At 41.2% G+C, this 17,874-nt stretch overlaps 1 protein-coding gene across 3 annotated transcripts in view; it reads right to left on the reverse strand.

Moving 5' to 3' along the window:
* Positions 1-17,874, reverse strand: part of LOC106992658 (uncharacterized) — a 377,390-nt gene that overhangs the window by 299,414 nt on the left and 60,102 nt on the right. Inside the window, exon 4 of one of the 3 annotated variants that reach the window (XR_013402075.1) lies at positions 16,230-16,366. The exons of 1 other annotated variant lie outside the window; for it this stretch is intronic. The gene's annotated coding sequence lies outside the window, so the exon portion shown is untranslated. Of the gene's footprint in view, positions 1-16,229; positions 16,429-17,874 lie in introns of those variants that run through there. One more of the 3 variants, XR_013402074.1, reaches the window with a different exon arrangement.

Genomic DNA, 17,874 nt, shown 5'->3' on the forward strand with positions numbered 1-17,874 from the left:
TTTGGCATAGAGCTGTATACAAACCCAATGAAGTCCCTGTTTTCATGGCATTTACACTTTAGTGGGAGACAAGAGTCGTGTTTTACCTTCAGTGTATTGATCAGGAAAGGCTTCTGTAATGAGGTAAAGCTAAGAGTCGTGTGGAATTCTGGAAAGGAGCTTTCCAATGAGAATGGCTAATGCATAGGCCTGAAGAGCACATTGGAGCATCAGAACTTAATACTAAGTACGGTAGTGTATTAGTCAGGGCTCTCTAGAGGAACAAAACTAGTAAGATAGATAGGTTATATAAAGGAGAGTTTATTAAGTAGTATTAACTCACACAATCACAAGGTCCCACAATACACCATCTGCAAGCTGAGGGGCAAGGAAGCCAGCCCAAGTCCCAATGCTGAAGAACTTGGAGTCCAATGTTTGAGGGCAGGAATCATCCAGCATGGTAGAAAGATGTAAGCTAGGAGGCTAAGCCAGTCTAGGCTTTTTACATTTTTCTGCCTGCTTTACATCCTGGCCATGTTGGCATCTGATTAAATGGTGCCCAACCAGATTAAGGGTGGGTCTGCCTTTCCCAGCCTACTTACTCAAATGTTAATCTCCCTTGGCAACACTCTCACAGACACACCCAGGATCAATACTTTGAATCCTTCAATCCAATCAAGTTGACAGTCAGTATTAACTATCACAAGTCCACCCCTTGTCAGCTTGAACCCATACACATCTCCTGAGATCATACATGATCTTCAAATAAAGATAGTATATAATTATGCCTAATATAACTATCCTTTGTACAACCAGAAATGCACCAATCCCCAACCCAAATGCTATTACATAAAGTTCACCATACTTAAATACTGATGTGAAGTCAATAAATCTTACATCGCATGATAAAGGCAAAAGGAAATAAAATGAAGATATTTTCTTAGTACAAGTGTATACATGCACAAACATGTTTTTAACAAAAGAAAGGGGAAATACACATAACAATTACAGTCCTCATTTCTGCAACTGGCCACATGGTCATAGCTGGTATTGATGACTACCTCCTTCTACTACCAATTCTGTACTCCCTTTGCCTTCACCAAGCACCTCAGTAGTTGTGGGTTTTTTCTTGGTGGAGTGACCCAAACCTTCATCCTGAAGGGTCTGGGCCATTTGTCATCCTGCCTGGATTGGGCTGTTGCAGTTTCCCGTTGACCTTAATCACAGGGCATGGTAATACTAAGAGATGCCCTAATGGATATTCTGTATTTCACACATACTCTTCCTTAACCTCCACTGTGGCATAGTAGATTGATTTCATCTTGATAGTCTGGGTCAATCTCCCCACCCAGCACTGTAAGTCTCTTCCTAGTCTGTTGACTTAAAGGTAGGAGAAGCCCAGTGTCTGGGTGGCAATCTTAACTTCCAGTTTAATGGAATCGTTGTTGTGTCTCCTGGTGGCAGTGTTCCTTCCTCTGAAACTAAGACCTCTAGGCCAGCAGAACATAATGTCAAGGGAACAACAGGACGCAAAAATTTTGCTGGTGGATCACTAGGGGCGATGGTGAGTGGTGCCACTTCCACTTCCACATTTTGATTCCTGGACCTGTGAATCCTGGTTGTGGGAGAAACAGTACCACATGTTGGATGCTGATTCAGAGCATACATGGCCTTCTGGAGAACTCTGCCCCAGCCCTGCAAACTATTGCCTAGTTGGCAATGTAATCATGACTTCAAAAAGCCATTCTACCGTTCTATCAATCCAGCTGCTTCAGGATGATGGGGAACATGGTAAGACCTGAAAATTCCAAGAGCATGAGCCCACTGCTGCCCTTGTTGAGCAATAAAGTGAGTGCCTTGGTCAGAGGCAATGCTGTGTGGAATACCGTGATGGTAGATAAGGCATTCCATGAGTCCACAAACGGTAATCTTGGCAGAAGCACTGCATGCAGGATAAGCAACTCATATCTGGAGTAAGTGTCTATTTCAGTGAGGACAAACCTCTGCACATTCAATGATGGAAGAGGACCAATATAATCGACTTGCCACTAGGTAGTTTGCTGATCACCCCAAGGAACGGTGCCATATCAAAGGCTCACTGTTGATCTCTGCTGTTGACAAATTGGGTACTCAGCAGTGGCTGTAGCTAGGTCAGCCTTGGCGAATGGAAGTCCATATTGCTGAGCCTATGCGTAACCTCCATCCCTGCCACCATGGCCAATTTGTTCATGCGCCCATTGGGCGATGACAGTGGTGGCTGGGGAAAGAGGCTGAACGGTATCCACAGAATGGGTCATCCTATCCACTTGATTATTAAAATCTTCCTCTGCTGAGGTCACTCATTGGTGAGCACACACATGGGATACAAATATCTTCGCAGTTTTTGACCAGAGAGGTCCACCCACATACCTCTTCCCCAAATTTCTTTGTCACCAATTTTCCAATCATGCTTCTGCCAAGTCCCTGATCACCCAGCCAAACCATTGGCTACAGCTCATGAATCAGTATATAATCACATATCTGGCCATTTCTCCTTCCATGCAAAGTGCACAACCAGGTGCAGTGCTCGAAGTTCTGCCCACTGCGAAGATTTCCCTTCACCACTGTCCTTCAGGGATGTCCAAGAAAGAGAATACAGTGCTGCAGCTATCCAATTTAGGGTGGTGCCTGAATATCGTGCAGAACCATCTGTGAACCAGGCCCTAGTCTCTCTTCCTCTATCAACTGATCATAGGGAACTCCCCATGAGGTCATTGGTGCAGGCTCAGGGAGAGAAGGCAGGGTGGCAGGCATGGAGACAATGGGCATTTGAGCCACTTCCTCATGTAACTCACTTGTGCCTATAGCACCTGCTCAAGCCCAATCACTTATATACCACTTGCAGTTGATGATGGAATGCTCCTATGCATGACCCATTTTATCGCTAGATGGGTCAGAAAGCACGCAGTTCATGATAGGCAATTCAGGTCACACAGTGACTTGATGAACCACAGTCAAACGTTCAGTTTCCACCAAAGCCCAGTAACAGGCCAAGAGCTGTCTCTCAAACCTCTGAGGTAGGACAGTAAAGGTATATTGCTGCCCTTGCCAGCTGAAGACAAATTGCTTCTGGTGGGCCTCATGGACAGGAATGCAGAAAAAGGCACTGGCCAAGTCAATGGCTGCATACCAGGTACCAGGAGATGTGTTAATTTACTTAAGCAATGAAACCACATCTGGTACAGCAGCTGCAATTGTAGTCACCACTTGGTTAAGCTTATGATAATCCACCATCATTCTCCAAGATCCATCTGCCATCTGCACAGGCTAAATAGGAGAGTTTAATGGGGATGTGGTGGGAATCACCACCCCTGTGTCTTTCAAGTCCTTGATGGTGGCACTAATCTCTGCAATCCCTCCAGGGATGCGATACTGATTTTGATTTATGATTTTGCTAGGTAGAAGCATCTCTAATGGTTTCCATTTGGCCTTTCCCACCACAGTAGCCTTCACCCTACCAGTCAAGGAGCCAATGTGGGGGTTCTGCCAGCTGCTAAGTATGTCTATGCCAACTATACATTCTGGCATTGGAGAAATGACCAGAGGATGAGTCTGGGGATCAACTGTAGGTCGGACCTGAGCTAAAACTCCATTAATTGCCTGACCTCCATAAGCCCCAACTTTAACTGGAGGACCACAATGATGTTTTGGGTCCTCTGGAATCAATGTCAGCTCAGAGCCCGTATCCAGTAGTCCCCCAAATATCGGATCATTTCCCTTTCTCCATTGCACGGTTACTCTGGTAAAAGGCCAGAGGTCTCCTTGGGGAAGGCTGTAAAAGAGATTAACAGCATAAATTGTCAGTAGTAGAGTGTGATCCTTCCTTGAGGGGACCTGGCCTCCCCTTCTTTCAAGGGGTTCTGAGTCTATAAACTGTCTCAAGTCTGGAAATTGATGGAGGGGCTGTAATTCTCTGTTTTTATAATTCAAATTAGTCTTTTGTCTATTTGACTTGGAAGTTTTCTGCTTATATAAGTAGGAATGCAACATGCCTCCTATCAATTTCACTTCTAGGAACACTGTGATTAGCCAATGCCAGAGCTCTACATGAGTCAGACTATTTTGATTGCTGCTTTGCCTCTGGTGTCCATTACAGTAGTTATGCCCACCTTGCCTTTGACAGTTGAGTGCTGCCACTTGGCCGTTGCCACCTTGGGATCCAATTATTCCCATTGTATTTAAATTTTATAGTTGAATGACTGTGGTTCCCACTGTTAGATCTGACATACAGTGAAGAACAATTACAGAGCTCTTCAAAAATGCAGGTGCTGCCCTTACAAATCTACTTCACAAAACACTGGTCAGAGTATATCTTCTTCACCCTCCCAGCTGGGATGAGTAGTTCTAAAGTGACTAAGCCACTCCACCATCCCAATCCCCCTAAGCCTTTGGGTTCCTTCCTCTATATTAAACCAAGGGAGAGCAGGTATTTCCAGCTAGCTCACAGTGGGCCATCTTTTAATCCATATTTCAGCTAACCAAACAAATTAGAAACTTTAACTCCTCAAGCTGCAACATTAAATGCAGAGTCCCTACTTCGTGAGCTCAAATCAATAAATTCAGCCTGATTCAACTTCAGGTTCCTTCCATCATTATCCCACACCTTTAATACCCATTTCTACGCCTGTTACCCAGATTTCTGCTTATATGAAATAGAAAAATCAAGCAGTTCTTTTCAAGTGTAGCGCATCTCCTCATGGGTCACACTGTGAACCTCACTTCTAAGGGCCTGCCAGGACTTTAGTCTAGTTATAGTTCTAGAAGCAAACAGCGGTACTGGTGGTGTCTCCTGAGGAGAACCAACATTAATTTGCCTGGCAACTGCCTCAGGGGAGGTCATCACTGTTGCCTCAGGCAGCGCAGGGACAAAGGTGGAAAGGCTGATGGCAACGTGGGTCACGGAGGGGATATTACCACTACTGGGGATGGGGAAACTGTTTCTTCTGGCAAAAAAAAAAAAAAAAAAAAAAGTTCATCAGAATTTACAAACTCAGTGTCCCAGCTTCATCAGTGTTCTCCCACACATTCCCATTCCAAGTTGCAGGGTCCCATTCTTTTCCAATCAATACCACCACTTTAACAGTAGACACCTGGCGAGGCTGTGCATGCTTCTTTCGTTGCAGGTCAACCACTCACCTGATGAGAGCTTGTGCCTGTTTTTCCACAATTTCAGCTCTTTCTCTACAGGATATAAGACTCCTGCTTAGGGAAATCTTAGCAGATTCGAGGCTCAGGATCTGCTTCTGATGTCAGGAGTTACAATCCCTGAGTTCATCATTTTCTTTTATCACTTTGTCCAGTGAACTTAGGAACAACCAACCAACTTCATCACGTTTCTGGGTTCTCCAACTTGGCCAACGTTATTATGTATGGAGTCACTAAACTCCTTGCCTCTCATGAGCAGTGAATCCGGAGTGTCAAATGCATTTATTTTGCATAACTCTCTCAACAGTTCATGTCAAGGACTATCAGTGCTCTCCATAATATTAGACGTAGAATCCTTAAGATTTTGGGGTCAGTTATATTAAGCAGCCAACTCCAGAAACCCCAAAGCCAATGAAAGAACTCCATCCTAAATATTCTGTTCCTCTAGAACCACTTCTGGTACCAAAATCTGTATTAGGGTTCTCTAGAGGGACATAACTAATTGGAGGGACATAACTAATTGGAGGGACATAATACACACACACATATATATGAGTTTATATATGGGATATATATATATTATATATGGGAGTTTATTAAGTAGTATAACTCATGCAATCACAAGGTCTTACAATAGGCCATCTACAAGCTGAGGACAAGGAAGCCAGTCCTAAAGCTGAAAAACTTGGAGTCTGATGTTCAAGGGCAGGAAGCACCCAGCACAGGAGAAAGATGTAGGCTGGGAGGCTGAGCCAGTCTAGCGTTTTCACATTTTTCTCCCTGCTTTATATTCTAACCATGCTGGCAGTTGACTAAATGGTGCCCACCCAAATTAAGGGTGGGTCTGCCTTTCTCAGCTCACTGACTCAAATGTTAATCTCCTTTGGCAACACCTTCACAGACACACACAGGATCAATACTTTGCATCCTTCAATCCAATCAAGTTGACACTCAGTATTAACCATCATTGGTAGTATAACCAAAATCCCCAGTGGAAGACAGAGACTTAGATGAGAATTCCTTATTCATAAAACAAAACTTCAAAAAGTTGCTTTAAATTACTGACTGAACCTATGCCTTACAAGACACTGTTGGCTTAGGATGAGGATTGCCTAGTGACTACTGGTACATCAAGCCCCTCACCCGTTGTGTGACTGATTTGCAATCCCCAATGTTATAATAGAAAAGTAGCTAGAGCTACTGCTATTATCAGCCTGCTAATATCAGTCTCCTTCTTTCGGGCTTTAGGATGCAGGGAGAAGCATTTCCAAACCTCTCTGCAAAAAGTTGGTGAACACATAGGAAAAAATAGAGAAAGTCCAGGCACGGTGGCTCACGCCTGTAATCCCAGCACTTTGGGAGGCTGTTGGGGGTGGATCACAAGATCCAGGAGATCAAGACCATCCTGGCCTACATGGTGAAACCCCGTCTCTACTAAAAATACAAAAATTAGCCAGGCATGGCAGTGCATGCCTGTAGTCCTGGATACTTGGGAGGCTGAGGCAGGAGAATTGCTTGAACCTTGGAGGCAGAGGCTGCAGTGAGCCCAGATCGTGCATTCCAGCCTGGGCAACAGAACAAGACTCTGTTAAAAAAAAAAAAAAAAAAAGAGAAAATATCTTTTAAAATTTCCCATCACCTCTTTCTCAGTTGCTTGTGCTACAGCAGTGAAGGCAGGTTGTGGGGAGCCTGCTGCCACGTTGTGAGAAGCCATGTGCAGAGGCTCACATGCTGAGGAGCTAAGATCTCCTGATAACAGGAATGTGAGGGAGCCTTTTTAGAAGCAGACAGGCCAACTTCAGCAAAGCTTTAAAGACTGCAGCCTTGCCACCAGATTCATGACCCTCAGAAACTGTGAACAAAACTCTAAAAGTCTTTCCAGCTGTGGTAGGACTTCTACTTCTGGTAAAAATATTTCCTCAGGGTTGTAAACACTCACAAGTGAAATATTTTGTCACTCAGTGAAAGGACCAGAGGAGGAACTGCCAGGGAACAAGCAGGAAAGTGAGGTCCTGAGAGAGATGGGTGTGAACTCTGGGACAAAAGATGCTACCACAATCTCCCCACTTCCAGAGTCAGATCATTCTCCCGGACACAGAATAATGGCTAAATTATAAACACCCACCTGTACTTAAAACCCTTCATTGGCCCAGATAAATGACCTTCACCTTCAGTATTCTGGGTGACCCACCTCAAGGCCCTCTTTGAGCCTCACCTCAGGTCACACTCTTTCCCTCATGCTTACTCTATCTAAATATTTATAAGTCTAGCAAAAAGGACTCTGGGCCCAAAACAAGGTCAAGAACCATAGTCACCTCAAACACAAATGTTTATGCAACCACCTTTAGAGGAATGGCCATGCACATCAGACATTTCTTCTCCACCACTGACTGAGTTTTTCTTCCTTGTCTGCCTTCCACAGGGGCTTCCACTTCAGAAAAACATACATCTTTCCACTACTCCTCATATCCATGTCTCAGTCGCAACCTCTGTGATACAACACACACACACCAAAAAAAACTGAGTAAATTACTGAGTTGTAAATTTTCACCTGCAAAATGAGAACTTACTAAATTTAAATAGAATATTATTTTTCTCTCTTCTATCTGCTTGATAGTCACTAACATTTAAATAATGAAACTGTCTTTGCAAGCTGTAATTTATTGACAGCAGTGTGCCACACACCACTCTCCTTTTGTGTCTGGAATTGGTTGGTTTTTGGTCTCACTGTCTTCAGGAATGAAGCCACGGACCCTCACAGTGATTATTACAGTTCTTAAAGATGGTGTGTCTGGAGTTTGTTCCTTCTGATGTTCGGACGTGTTCAGAGTTTCTTCCTTCTGGTGGGTTCGTGGTCTCACTGGCTTCAGGAGTGAAGCTGCAGACTTTCACAGTGATGTTACAGCTCTCAAGAAGGCGCGTCTGGAGTTGTTCATTCCTCCTGGTCGTTTTGTGGTCTTGCTGGCCTCAGGAGTGAAGCTGCAGACCTTCCCAGTGAGTGTTACAGCTCATAAAGGCCACGTGGACCCAAGGAGCGAGCAGCAGAAAGATTTATTGCAAAGAGCCATACAACAACACTTCCACAGTGCAGAAGGAGACCCCACACAGTTGCCGCTGGCTGGCTTGGGCAGTCTGCTTTTATTCCCTTATCTGACCCCACCCACATCCTGATGATTGGTCCATTTAACAGAGAGCTGATTGGTCTATTTTACAAAGAGCTGATTGGTCCATTTTACAGAGCACTGATTGGTCCATTTTGACAGAGTGCTGACTGGTGCATTTACAATCCTTTAGCATAGACACAGTGCTAGACAGAAAAGTTCACCAAGTCACCACTAGGTTAGCTAGATACAGAGTACTGATTGGTGTAATTTACAAACCTTGAGCTAGACACAGGGTGCTGATTGGTGTATTTACAATCCCTTAGCTAGACATAAAGGTTCTCCAAGTCCCTGCTAGACTGAGAAGCCCAGCTGGCTTCACCTAGTGGATCCCACACAGGGGCTGCAGGCTGAGCTGCCCGCCAGTCCTGAGCCGCCACAGGCACTCCTCAGCCGTTGCGCGGTGGATGGGACCTGGCGCCACTGCACAGGGGGCGGGGCTCACCAGGGAGGCTCACCGTGCAGGAGCCCACGGCTGCGGGGAGGCTTGGGCATGGTGGGTTGCAGGTCCTGAGCCCTGCCCCGCGGGGAAGCAGCTGAGGCCTGGCAAGAATTCAAGCACAGTGCTGGCTGGCCGGCACTGCTGGGGGACCTGGCACACTCTGCAGCTGCTGGCCCAGGTGTTAAGCCCCACACTGTCCTGGGCCAGCGGCATTGGCCAGCTGTTCTGAGTAAGGGGCGCGCCAAGGCCGCGCCTCTGCCCATGGGAACTCGCGCTGGCCTGTGAGCACTACGTGCAGCCCCGGTCCCCGCCCATGCGTCTCCCTCCACACCTCCCTGAAAGCAAAAGGAGCCGGCTCTGGCCTTGGCCAGCCCAGAGAGGGACTCCCACAGTGCAGTGGCGAGCTGAAGAGCTCCTCAAGTGCTCCCAGAGTGGACACCAAGGTTGAGGAGGCACTGAGAGTGAGGGCTGCTAGCACATTGTCACCTCTCACTTTCACCTCATGACATCTCTCTGAGGTAGCTTCATTATCACCATTTTAAGGATGGAGAAACTGAACCTAAGAGAGGTTAAGTACTTAGCCCCAAATAATACAGCTACTAAATGATAAAGGTGGTATTTGAATTCACAACTCTCTAACCCCAAGCTTCTAAGCTGAGACTCTTTTCTACAAGTTTAGTAGCCAAGATCATTCCAGCCATGACTTCAGCCCACTTGCTCTCTACTGCACTTCCAATTACAAAACAAAGCACAGAGCAGAAACAAAAAGTTAAACTTTGGATAATGATGTAAATTGGTTCACTATGATGACCATAACAGCTACCATTTTTAAAGCTATGTGCTGGCCCTATGTTGAAAACTTTGCTAACTTTATCTTATTCCATCCCAGCCATAACATGTGGAGGAAGGTACCACTAGACTCTTCCCAGTAAAAAGAAAATTAGACTCTTTGAAATGAACTAGGAATACAGGTTTCTGTTGAATTAGAACTAAAGCTTGAAACAGCACCAAAGCAGGCAGGTAATCCAAGATCACCGTGTTCTACAAAATTCTTCATGGCATTAACAATTGTTACATACTTCACAATGGCCACCTTTTCTGCCAGTGCAGTTAGTTAGACAATCTGTTAAAAGCGCAAAGAAAGACAATGAGCCCAAAGGAGCCAATTGAAAGTGAAATCTCACTCTAGCTACTCTGGCTCTGCCAGTGAGAAACCAGCTTGATGTGAAGCCTGGCCAGGCAGCTGTCCAACACCTGGCACAGCTCTGTACAGCACTTCATGGCAAGGCAATGTCCAGCAGCCCCCCAAAGCAGGGCCCTGGCTTCGGGAGCCCAGATGGAGCATTGGCAGTAGTCAATTCATATGCAGTGAGAGACAGAAGAGACATGGATGATTGTTGGAATAAAAGGAAGATAAATAAAGACAGATAGCTACTTCTGGCCTTCTCTCCAAAAGAATTTAAAGTGGCTTAAATTTATAAAACACAGCAAGATAATATGAAATAGAAGAAAGTGAAAAGAAAAAAGAAGAACAACGCTACCAATAGACCAGAATCAGACATCAGAATAATGTAAAACTGCATCAATTTCTGAGCAGTTTTTGCAAGGCCACAGATGTGGCTCTAAGCTTTCTGGAACAAGGCAAAGAAGAAAATCTGATTCATGCCTTAATTAATCATTTCTCAGATAAAAACAGGTGCAGTGCATATGAATAATTTGAGCAACAGAATTAAGTAATATTGGATTATAGCCCAAACTCTAAAATAAATATCCTACTGACATGAGTGATTTAATATAAATGCTTGAATAAATAAACAAATAAATAAGAACAGAGAAAAGCTCCAAATTATTTATATAGATACTCCACAATCCAGGAGATGGAGCACAACTCTTCACTGTGTGGAATGCAGATAGTTACTTCCTTTAAAATTAAAAAACTATTTTAGAAACCTGGCAAAAACTACCACAGCCAGGTGATAAAGGTCAATACCAATGGTAATAATTATGTTGATAATATGCACCCTTGAGATGAATTGATTAAAATGGTGCTTTACCTCTATGATCTTCCTCCCAAAACAACCCCAGGGTAATTATGAACAAAAATCAAACAACTTCCAATTAAGCCAGATAGGGTGGCTCACACCTGTTATCCCAACACTTTGGGAGGCTGAGTCAGGAGTATCACGTGAGCCCAGGAGTTAAAGACTGGCCTGGACAACATAGCAAGACCCTGTCTCTACAAAACAATAAAAAAATTACCGGGGCACAGTGGCATGCTCTTGTAGTTCCAGCTATTTGAGAGGCTGAGGTGGAGAACTGCTTGAGCTCAGGAGTTTGAGGCTGCAGTGAGCTATGACCACACCACTGTATTCCAGCCTAGGCAAAGAGTGAAACCCTGTCTCGAAACAAAACAAAACAAAACAAAAATTCCAATTGAAAATCATTCTACAAAATACCTAAACAGTACTCCTCAAAACTGCAATAGACATCAAAAAAGAATCTGAACAACTGTCATAGCTAAAAAGTTAACAAGTACTTTCAAGGGCGTGGAGAAAAGGGAACCTTGGGCACTGTTGTTGGAAATGTAAAATACAGCCATTATGGAAAATAGTTTGGAATTTTCTCAGAAGACTAAAAATAGAATGATCATGTGATCCGTAATCCCATTTCTGGGTACATATCCAAAGGAATTGAAATCAGTATGCTAAGGAGATATTTCCACTCCCATGTTCACTATACCAATATTCAAAATAGCTAAGATATAGAAGCAACTAGGTGTCAATCATCAGATAAATGGATTTTTAAAATGTGATATATATATACACAATGGAATACTATTCAACCTTAAAAGGGGGGGAAATCTTGTTATTTGCAACAATGTGGATGAACCTGAAGGACATTATGCTACGTAAAATAAACCAGACACAGAAAGACAAACATCACATGATCTCCCTTATATGTGAAATCTAAAAAAGTTAAACTCACAGGGGTAGAAAGTAGAATGGTGGCTATGAGAGGCTGGGGGAAGAGGTGAATGGGGAAAGGAAAGATGTTGATCAAAGGGTAAAAAGTTTCAGTCGGACAGGAGGAAAAAGCTTTAGTGATCTAATGCACAGAATGGTGACTATAATAAATAATGATATATATTTGAAATTGCTGAAAGAGGAGGTTTTAAATGTTTTCACCACAAAACGTAAGTACATGAGGTGATGGATTTGTAAATTAGCCTGATTTAACTAGTTCACATTGTAAACATATATTAAAACATCTTTGTACTCAGTAAATATATGCAATTATTATTTGTCATTTAAAAATAAAATTAAAATGAGGAAATCAATTAATCTTTAAAAAAAAACTGTCACAGCCAAGAGGAACCTAAAGGACAGGATGACAAACTATAATGTGGTATATACTGCATGGGATTCTGGAGCAAAGTAAAGGCATTAGGTAAAAACCTAATTAGGACATTTGAAGAAAGTATGGACTTCAGTTTATATGAATATATCAATGTTGTGTCATTAATTGTAACAAATGTACCATACTAATATAAGATGCTAGTAACCCTGGAAACTGAATATGGCATATATGGGATTCTATCAATCTTCATATATTTTATGTAAATCTAGAACTGTTCTTAAATAACAGTTTATTGCAGGGAAAAACCCTATTATGCCCCACAATTCCACTCCAAGGTTTAAACTAGGTATTTACCCAAGAGAATTGAAAACAGGTACTCAAGTGCATGCACATGTTTATTCACAGAAGCACTATTTGCAGTAGCCAAAAGGTGGAAACAGCTCACATGTCCATCATCAGATGAATGAATAAACAAACTGTGGTCTGTACATACAACGGAATACTACCCAGATATAAATAGAAGTACTAGATACATACTATAGCAATGAACCTCAAAAACATAATGCTAAGTGAAAGAAGCCAGACACAAAAGGTCACATACTATAATGTCTTTGTTTACATGAAATATTCAGAATAGCTATATGTACAGAGACAGAATACAAATTGATGATTGTCGGGGACTCAGAGGAGAGGAAATGGGGATAAAATGCTTAATGGATATGAGATTATCTTTTGGAGAGGTAGAAATGTTATATAACTAGATGGAGGTGGTGATTATACAACACGGTGAATGTACTAAATACCATTGGATTGCTCACATTAAAATGGTTGATTTTGTTAGGTGAACTTCACTTCAATGAATTTTAAAAAGAGAGAGGGGAACAAATATTTTCTACCTCAAAAAAAAAACCTCAAAATATTCTAAAACATATGAATAAATATTTAAGGAAAACAGAAAACAAAATCCACAATTGCAAAATAAATTATTGCAAGGAAAACAAATTATTAGAACCTTTATCTGTGAAACAATACATTCACAGGGATTAACACAGCAATAATCTCATACAAAAATAACAAATTATGAAACAAAATAAGATATAGCTGAAACAACCAAATAGATATGAAAAAGAATTAATTAAATGTCTTCAAAGTTCAAATATAGTCATTGAAATAAAAAATGCAATCAAACTTAAAAATAAACTTAGATAAAGAGACAATTAGTAGTGGGGAATTCACTCAGAACTTGGAAAGATAATGAAAATAAAGAGCAAATAAGGAACAAGAAAAATAGCTCAAAGGACCTCAGGTGTGTTTAGTGAGAGGTTCAGGAAAAAAAAAAAAAAAAAACAGAAGGAATGGTGAAGAGACAATGATTAAGAATATTCAAGAATGAAAAACTGAAACTCTCAGATCAAAAATTAAATTTGAATATTATGTTAAAAAATAGACGTATTATAGTGAAATTTCAGAACTTCCTGATAGAGAAAAACCTAGAATAAGTCAAAGAAGAGACTATCTACAAAGGAATGACAGTTCAGCTAAGAGCTGACTTATCCACAGCAATTATAGCCACCAGAAGTTTGTAAAGTAATATCAGCAAAACATTTTAGAAAAATAACTGAATGCTATACATATCATTCAAAGGTAAAGGTGAAATAAAGACATTTTCATATGCAAAAGAGTTTAATGGTGCTTATTATCTACAGACCTTCATATACACACATAATAAACACTGTTAAAAGAGTAGGCACCTCATCCAGATCAGCGATGAGCCCAGAGGGAAAAGTCTTTTAAATAAGGGGCTGGAATAAAACAACACTAAATACAGAAAATAATTTTTAACAATAAGCTAACAAATTGTACCAACTACTGACTATAATATCAAATGACAGCTAATGATGGTTGTTTGTTAAAAATTGGAACTAAAATCTTGATAATAATAAAATCATAGAAATAAGTCTAAGTCAATCTATTAGTAATTTCAAAAATGTAAGTGGATTAAAATACCTAAAAGAAGAGAAAAAACTATTAGATTTGATTTTTAAAATACACCCAGCTATAGCCTAGTTTCAAGTCTTAAATAAAACAAAGGGTTGAAAATAATGGGATGATCAAAAAATTATCAGGTAAAATGTGAGGCAAAGGGTTTAATAAGGATAAATTATTAAAGGAACACAATAACATCAGTATAAAATAACATGAACTTGTATTTTTCTACATCAGACAGAATAATGTAGGCTATGGTACAATAAGTTATACTGGCTTCACAAACAAAAGGTTTATTTTTTCACTCATACGAAGTTCTAGCCAAATTTTATACCTCTGCAGACCAGCAGTTTTCCGTGTGGTGACTCAGAAGTCCCTGTTGTGGGAAGTCAGGGACCTGGAACGGAGGGACCAGCTGAAGCCATGGCAGAAGAACATAAATTGTGACGATTTCATGGATATTTATTAGTTCCCCAAATTAATACTTTTATAATTTCTTGCACCTGTCTTTACTGCAATCTCTGAACAAAAATTGTGAAGATTTCATGGACACTTATCACTTCCCCAATCAATACCCTTATAATTTCCTATGCCTGTCTTTACTTTAATCTCTTAATCCCATCATTTTCATAAACTGAGGAGGATGTATGCTGCCTCAGGACCCTGTGATGATTGCATTAACTGCACAAATTGTTTGTAGAGCATGTGTGCTTGAACAATATGAAATCTGGGCACCCTGAAAAAAGGAACAGGATAACAGCAATGTTCAGGGAACAAGGGAAATGGCCTTGGACTCTGACTGCCAGTGAGCTGGACAGAACAGAGCCATATTTCTCTTCTTTCAAAAGCAAATAGAATAAATATCGCTGAATTCTTTTCCTCAGAAAGGAACATTCCTGAGAAAGAGAATGTGCCCCTGAGGGTAGGCCTTTGAACGGCCCCTGTAGGGGCAGCCACCTTTTACGGTCGAAGCCAAAGGGATGAAATAAGCCCCGGTCTCCTGTAGCACTCCCAGGTTTATTAGAACAAGGAAATTCCTGCCTAATAAATTTTGGTCAGATAGGTTGTCTGCTCTCAAACTCTGTATCCTGATAAGATGTTATCAATGACAATGCATGCCCGAAACTTCATTAGTAATTTTAATTTTGCCCCGTCCTGTGGTCCTGTGATCTCGCCCTGCCTCCACTTGCTTTCTGATATTTTATTACCTTGTGAAGCATGTGATCTCTGTGACCCACACCCTATTCATGCACTCCCTCCCGTTTTGAAAATCACTAATAAAAACTTGCTCGTTTTACAGCTCAGAGAGCATCACGGAACCTGCTGACATGTGATGTCTCCCACAGATACCTAGCTTTAAAATTTCTCTCTTTTGTACTCTTTCCTTTTATTTCTCAGACCAGCTGAGATGCTTAGGGAAATAGAAAAGAACCCGTGTTAAATATCGGGGGTGGGGTTTCCCCCAATAAGCCCCAGCAGTTTCAAACTTGTGGTTCAAACATCTCAACATACAGCTTCCTTGGTTGCCAATTGCCAACCAGTTGGCCAGAACCTGTCACATGGCATGACCCAACTGTTTAGAGAGCTGGCAGATGTGATGAAGCACATGCTTATTCAGTAATATTAAATGTCTCTGTCACAGCAAGTAACAAAATGTTGTTAAAATTCATAATATAAAACTGGATGATGATACAAAGAAAAATTAACAGGAAGCAATCCTAATGAAAGCATTTTAATCTCTTTCTAGTAGAGGAAAAATCAAACAGAAATAAATGATATGTTGCTTTTAGACGTACACATATATAGCAAAATACTGTTCTAAAAAATGCACATAAATGCTAATCAACACCTTCATTACAGTGGGTTGCATCTCAGGAAGAATTAAGAAAAGCAGAATTAGAAAAGGCTACACAACAAGTTTCAACATTACTTGTAATACTCTATTTCTTCATATTGTATACATGATACTATTTATACTATTCTGTATTACTTTCTATATATTTGAAATAGTTCATATTAATTTTTAAAAGAATAACTACGCAGCTGCAATAGTTGTCTATGATGTAAGAAATTATCCCAAACATAATAGCTTAAAACAACATACATTTATTATCTCACAGTTTCCATGGGTCAGGAGTCAGGGCAAGGCTTAGTTGGATGGTCAGATTCTCACAAGGCTTCAAAGTGCTGGCCAGTCTGAGGCTCAGAAACCTCTTCCACAGTCACCTGATTGTTGACAGAATTCATTTCTTTGCACCTGTTGAATTCATGGTGACTTGCTTTTTCAAGGTCAGCAGGGGAATCTCTGACTTTAGTCAGCTATATTGTGTATAAAGTAACATAATCATTATCTTTGCCATATATTGTAGCCTAATCAAAAGAGTGACTATATCATTATATTCAAAAGTTCTTCTCACACTCAAGGGGAGATTATTTAGAGCATATATACCAGGAAGCAGGAATCCTGGGAGCCATCTAAATTTCTACCTACTACAGTTCCTTAAGAGTCTCATAATACAGTGGAAGACATAGACATAAGGACAAAGGTTTAAAGCAATGTGAGATAAGCTATATTAGATACGTGTCTTCTTTTGGGTCCCCCAAAAGTTGACCTAGATAGAAGACCTTAGGTGCAGTATATTTGACATGATTCCAGGATGTATATGTGAGACAGGGAATTGAGAAAGGCCAATATAAACAGTTCGTTAACGAGCAGGTTACCACTATGGGCACTGGGGCTAAATCCCACTGTGAACCCTCTAAGAACCATATGAAACATGCTTCATATTTATCTCACTGGTAGATGGAAAGCCTCAACCATTTTATCTACTGACTCCGGTCCCCTGTTGGCTGAGGCTCTCTCTCACTCTTCTAGGTTGTCACTGTGCATGGTAAGTTTCTATGGTGCCAGATAAATCCTTCATAAAGTGAAGCACAGAGGAACAGATGCTTAAAATGGGAACTGGTCAGCATGTCAGAAACTCTACCCCACATGCAGGGATCTCAAAGCTGGACATGTAACAATATGGGGTGAGACATTAAGAACATCTGTCACAATGTGTATATTAGGTAAATTAAGACTTGCTGCTATAACAAATAAACATACAAATCTCAGTGGCTTAATATGATGACATTTTATTTCTCACATACAATTCAATCAATAGGACCGTGAAGCTTTGGCAGGGTGAAAGAGTGACTGAAGTGCTCCTTGCAAACATTCAGGAACACTGCTACCTGCATCTTCAATACATGGCCCCCAAAGACTCCTTGTCTGTATAAGCAAACGACTAACAGACAGGAGAAGAGAGAGAAGTAGATTGTGTGGAAGAAAAGTTTGAGATGGCATGGCTTCACTAAAGCACAAAGGAGCTTGGGTAACATAGTCTAGTTGTGTGCCCTTTCGAAAAAGAAATAGATCAGTTGAACAGGTAGCATTTGCTATCCTGTTCACGTATATAAAAGCATATATGACTTTTAGGTTAAATCTTGAAGAAAGATGTGGTAATTAATTTTGTGTATCAACTTGGCTGAGTCATGGAGTGTCCATATATTTGGTTAAACATTATTCTGTATATGTCTGTGAGAGTAATTCTGAATGAGATTAACATTTTAATCGGTAAACTAAATAAAGCAGATTGCCCTTCCCAATATGGGAGGGCCTTATCCAGCCCACTGAAGGCCAGAGTACAACAAAGAGGTAGAGTAAGAAAGAATTTGCTCTTTACCCAACTATCTTTGAGTTGGGACATTAGTCTTCTCCCTTGG

The sequence above is a fragment of the Macaca mulatta genome, chromosome 12 (assembly GCF_049350105.2).
Source record: "Macaca mulatta isolate MMU2019108-1 chromosome 12, T2T-MMU8v2.0, whole genome shotgun sequence".
Taxonomy (NCBI): domain Eukaryota; kingdom Metazoa; phylum Chordata; class Mammalia; order Primates; family Cercopithecidae; genus Macaca; species Macaca mulatta.